The sequence below is a fragment of the Epinephelus fuscoguttatus genome, linkage group LG7, assembly GCF_011397635.1.
Source record: "Epinephelus fuscoguttatus linkage group LG7, E.fuscoguttatus.final_Chr_v1".
NCBI lineage: Eukaryota > Metazoa > Chordata > Actinopteri > Perciformes > Serranidae > Epinephelus > Epinephelus fuscoguttatus.
The window spans coordinates 25029873-25035932 of record NC_064758.1 but is presented as its reverse complement, the minus strand read 5'-3'; the positions used below and the strand labels follow the sequence as shown (position 1 = coordinate 25035932).

General features: G+C 42.9%; 1 long non-coding RNA gene across 2 annotated transcripts in view; it reads right to left on the bottom strand.

Annotated features, from left to right (window-relative positions):
• LOC125892418 (uncharacterized) overlaps window positions 1–6060 on the bottom strand; it is a 56661-nt gene that overhangs the window by 29796 nt on the left and 20805 nt on the right. The gene's annotated exons all lie outside the window — the stretch shown is intronic.

Sequence of the window (6060 nt, the reverse complement as noted above, 5' to 3'; positions counted from 1 at the left end):
CAAAAAAAAAGGCTAGACAGTGCAGACAGAGCAGAACTAATCAGTGTGACTGAGCAGGATAGTGAGTAAGTTCCCGTTGTACTGCTGTCATAACCTGCCGTGTTATTCCCATCACACACACATACACACACACACTCTCTCTGCTCCTCACCAGCATGAGCTGAGAGACACTGGGGCAGTAATAATACAATCTATGTCGGCAACAAAGGCTGATTCTGTGTGAGTTGGGATGGGGTGTGTTATATCAGTCAAGGGGAGGGAAGTGTTTGATTAAAGGCCCAACCTAAACCCCAACCCCTGCTGGCCTCATCCCACCCCTCGCTATGTGGAATTCCAGGTGGGTCCCAGGCTAATGACTAGATGGCTGTAATTACCCGGGGCTGTTGATAGCTGGTGATTGGACATGGTCGTGCCACAGAGGACCTAGTGTGGGCTCCTGCTGGGACCACATTTAATCAAAGGCTTCTTGGCCGGCTTATCAAAGGGAATACTTTCCAGCAATCTTCTCTGCCTCAGCCCCCTCCGCTCCCCAGACTCTCAGTCCCGTTCAGTCTCTGTTACACTGGAGCCCAGACGCTCCTGATAACGTGAAGTCAAAGGGATATTGCACACAAGCACAAACTTAAGACGAAAGTAGCGTGTATGCACAAATGATACAGCATTAAAGGGACCCCCCCCCGGGCCGCCCCCGACTAAGAATCTTCCTAGTCAACCAATAGTCATCATTTATGGCCATTAGTCGACTAGTCGCCCACATGTTTACTACTATATTAATTTAATTATTAAATTATATATTGGCGGGGCAACGCAATGGTTTGGGCTGAAGGTGTGAGAGAGAATAGTATCAGTAACATTGTTAACACTGTGCTACATTACAGAGAAATACAAAACCGTACTAATGAACCTTCATCAATATAGGCCTATATTTTATCTACAAGTGCACGTCACACACTGAGCGAGCCGCCTGTTAATGACGCTGTGGGCAAAGCAGTAATGATTGTGCTAAGTGGCTAATGGGCATGTAGCTACTGACATGTTTCAGATGATACGTCATGTATGTAGTCGACCAATGAAGATGAGTTTACATATCACCTTGGGTTCGTCCTTCACCTTCTCAAAATGATCCCACACTTTGGATTTCCTGCCCGACATATTATTAACTAGCCTGTGGAATAACTGCAGGTACCAGTCCTGGAAATTAACCTGACTCCTGTCTGACTGCTGAGCTTGGCCACTTCCTGTGTCTGTCCTTTCAAATTAAATTCCAACATGGTCCATTCACATAGGTTTTAATTCATTTTGACATGGTGCAGCTCCTGATAGAGTTTTACGTTTGTTTTGCTATTAGGTGACCAATGAAATTTTGCCAACTAATGACCTTCGACTATTAGAGGGCAGTCCTAGAAAACTAAAAAGCAAAGTCTCTTTTCAGAAATCTTGACCCAGTTACGCAGAAGTAATCCACAGACCTTGTTGTGAGCAGCTTCATGTAGAAACTATTTTCTTTCTACCGGACGATAGCTGCCAATTGTATCAGTACACAGAAGGAAGCGAGCATCTACTGCTAGCTCACCTAGCACCACTAAGCTAGCTAACATTACAGCTCAGCTAAGGGAGCGATTTATGTTACCATCTTGTACTATCACAAGCAGAGGTTGCGTTAAACTTTCTCATTGTCCCTTATTTAACAGACAGGGTCGTAAAAACACCATCATAACTTATTATTACCTGTCAATTTAATTTGGATTTTTTTAATGATAATTTACTTATTAAAATCATTTAATTGTCATTGTTTAGTAATACAGAATAACCTTTTATATCATCTATTATAAGAAGGGGTGTGCTATTTGTTAGTACCACAGTGCACTTATGATGCACATACATGCATGCAGTTAAGTTGTGGCTCGTTTCGAAGGTTACGTAACTACTGTTGCTACAGTGGTAAGACTACATACATTGGCCAATGTACTTTTATTGAAAGGATGTTTTGCTTCCTTTTCATCTTTACTATTTAACAGATATTTTAACTCTGTGCCACTCAAAGGTTATTGGCAGCTACAAGCGATTTTTAAGTTGTAATATCTTCTTGTGTGCTACCCAATGCACAAGTTGGCACTGCGAATCAGTCAACACACCTTAAATGTCAATTTGACAACTTTCACTGTTACATCTGTTTTCACTGTCTCTCTTGCAAGATATATTCTTTAGTGATGACCATCAAGAGCTTAAAAATGTATATCAATTTAATATTCTGTTTCCTCACTTGGGGAAAAAAGTGGTGGAGCATCGTTCCAGTATGCTCTGCAGAACTACACTCCTGTTTATAAGGGCATGGAGGAAAAAGATGAACAGAGACACTGACTGTGCAAAGAAACTTTAAACACTTAGCTGCCATGACATTTTTCAATGGTATGTAGCAGTATAGCATACTAATGCAATGGCTAAAGCCAACTAGACAATGACGCATACATATGAGTTTAACGACAAGACGAGACAATAGCTAATCAATATGCCATGCTAACTACTGAACAGAGGTGTCAATTACTCAAAGTTATGGTAATCCTAATCGCCCTCAGAGTTCTAATCTGTCATAATGACTGAATTTAGTTATGCAACTTCTGGTCACAAGCATGCGCCTCTAGTCCATGAGTAGATGCACACTTCCTTCTGTGCAGTAATACAGTTGGTGGGAGTAGTTTGGTAGAAAGAAAATAGTCCCTACAAGAAACTGCTCACAACAAGGTTGTGGATTATTTTGAGTAACCAGGTCACGACTTCTGGAAAGAGACACTGCTGTTGAGTTTTTCAAAACTATTTTTTGAGGCTATGAGCATCACAAGCCGAGTACTATCTTCTTCCATTATATTCAAGAGAAGGCAGACATCTCTACAGCCAATAACTCCAACCTTCCACACTAAAACACTCTAGATTGATAAAAGCACTACAGGTAAGAGTAAAACGTGTATTTTTGATTTTCGGGTGAACTGTCCATTTATTTCAATATGTTTTTAGTCAACAATCCATTCTTTTTCTCTGTAGGGCTCTAATCCCTGAGTGTCTGACTGATAAAACCACCTCTCCTTGCCCTGGCTTGGAACAGGATGCAGCCATGTTCAGGCCTGATAGGACACGACGATGCCATGACATAGGAAATGCAAGGCATGTGTCCTGGAGATACCTTGATGCAGGAAGCAGACACAAACTCAGATACAGCAGCTGAGATAAAGACACAAAATTGCTCTCCATAGTCACCTTAATCACTATAATCTCTTTTATGTGCTTTATAATCAAGGTTTTAATGGACTAATATCATGATTCACCTTCCTGTCTACCAACTGCCCCAAAAAAAGCCCTCAACATCCTAGAAGAGGTCTTTTAATAGCCAGAGGAGGCCCATATTGTTAGATAAGATAAGCTTTATCGTCCCTCAGGGTAATATTATCAAACAATTCCAGTCATCAAGACTATTCTAGTGCCAGCTTCCTGTGGCGGAGTCTATCTGTGTCCTGGATGCCAGGCTGAGAGCATTCCTGTTGCAGAGTTTAACAGGCAAACTATTAGTCTTCACAGCTGGCAGGCAGCGCTGTGGGCGAGGGAGATTGGTCATCTAGCCACACAGGAGGTTTAAAGGATCATTACAGTTTATCACAATTGCTCTGATGCTCTTTTTGTAGGTCTGGTTATAAGCTCTTTTGGCCATGATAACATTGTATTCACCAAATTAACTACTGAGATCTTGCGATAGGAGAGCCGTTTGGAGGAGAAAATATAGGGGAACAGTAAAATTAGCACCCAGCTTTTTTACACATCCATCGCAGATTACAGACTGACTTTGGGGTTTAACTTTGGCCTGCTGCACTTGTAGCAGTTGTACGAGTACACGCTTTGCCTTTATAATGGGGGATTATTCTGGACGTTATGGGTGCACTTATTTTTGGTTTTACCTCAAAGTGGTTTAGATAATCAGTCGGTTAGTTTATGACCTGTCGGAATATCTTGCTGCTTCTATTCATTGCCCCGTTGAAGAAATGTCAACCCTGGTTTCAGATCTCAGAAGGTAAATGGGTGAATACTGTCATAAATACAGCCTTTCGACAGTCACCATAAATAACAAGCAACAAAATAAAACCAGATTTGTCCTTAAATTGCACAGCAAGGTTAAGTGATGTGACTGGAACCAAATCACAGGCACAAGAAGTTAAGATCAAGAATTAAAAAACACGATGGCACACATTTTTCTGCAGTACTGTACCACAGGTACCAATTCCTTCGGACCTGACAGGGCAGCATAAATGCCTACAAGTGATCTTGTCTGCTGTTAAACACCAAAGGAAAAAGAATAATGCCTATTAGCAAGGAGTAACGACAATAACTTGTGGACAGTGACAAGTGCAGCTACTGCAGCAGCTACTGCAGCAGCTTCGCCTCGACTTGTCAAAAAAAAGAAAAGTGTTTTTTTCCCTCAGAAGCCAGCATTTTTTTAATACCCTGCAATGGGAGTGCTGTGTATTTACACTATGCCACAAGCAGCAGCAGTGTGGTGAGGCACTGGGCGTCTATTCTGCCCTGAGTACTGCACATTTGTCGTTTTTCTTTTATTTTTCTGGTGGCCACGAACTGAAAAATGTTCAATTCTGGCAAACATCTCACATTTACCAGTGCTGATCAACAACAACAACAACAACAACGGAAAAAATTGTTAATACACTGTAGGCTGTATAATAATATACCATGTTTCCTCGCCCACAAAATCTCGCACACATAGACAAGTAAATTTGTGTTTAAAGCAGATCATCAGGGATTAATAATACAATTTAAATTTAGTTTTTGTTTTTAACTGTGGCATCCAATTGGGTACCACAGTAAAATGCAATTTCACTGGTGTTTGTGTCAACCATTAAACGGTTAGCCACACAGGCAGCCACACAGGCAGCCCACATGGACTGAATCATTTATGCAATATCATCACAGTTATTCTCAACGGTGTTGCTTTTTTAAAAACTATATTCTTGCTGTCTCCTGGTCTCACTCTTGACTCCCCTTGTTTTGGTTCCGACAGTTACTTATGTCCAGGCTCTAACACATGTAAGTCTGAGCTCTGGTTGCCAAATGACAACAACCCTGAGAACAGAGGTTAAACCGCACTCCGATTACAAACACAAACACGCATCCAAGTGCACACACACAAACACACAGAGCCTGGAGGTACATGGACAGGGCAGGGCCCACCACCTAGTCTGTGTGTTGTGTGTGTAGTTGACTTTAGCATTGAAAATACAGCTTGGACTGAGAGACAAAAAGGAAGAGGTGTGGGACAGTGAGAAGGAAGAGTCGCATAGATGGAAGAAGGGAAGAGACACATGTATGGGGTTACTTCAAGATCTGGCGGGCCTGTTTATCAGCAGATCTTAATCTGAGCAGAAAGAACCGCGCTCCCTACAATTCATCATCATTACTCGCCCCACCTGCCACATCCCTCTGACCGCCTCCCTCCTGCTCCTTGCCTCTGACACAGGCTTCTGTCTGTAGGAATCAAGCAGGAGACCCCACCAACAGTTCCCCAGCAGCATTCTCTGTGGGGTGGTCCGGGTGTCGGCCATGCGATCTGTTGCGCACACATATTCACATGTACATACCTGCAGGCTGGGATAGAACCCCTTCAGTGCCCCCGGAGCTCACCTGTCACCTGTCTGGTAAAGCCCTCAGTATGTTAGTGAGAGTTTCTACTCTGTCACTCACCGTTTGTGACCAGGAGGTGCATGCAAACATACGTGTGTGCGTGGTGGGATGAGTTCACCCCTCGGGGCCAGTAGAACTTGGGTCATTTTTCCCTTAGAGGTTGGAAGGGGAGTCTGCTCAAGGTCAGGGGTCATAAAGTTTAGGTGTATCAACAGAGAACCGTCAGCACAATGAACGACCACTGCAGATCCGTTGCCAGTTGACACCTTATTCAAAAGAACACCTGCTCTGCTGGATTAAAATCCGGCCTACAATGTAGCTGCCTACAGTGTCAACTCTTCCCTCCATCTTTCATCCTTCTGCTCCGCTTTTGTCTGATGG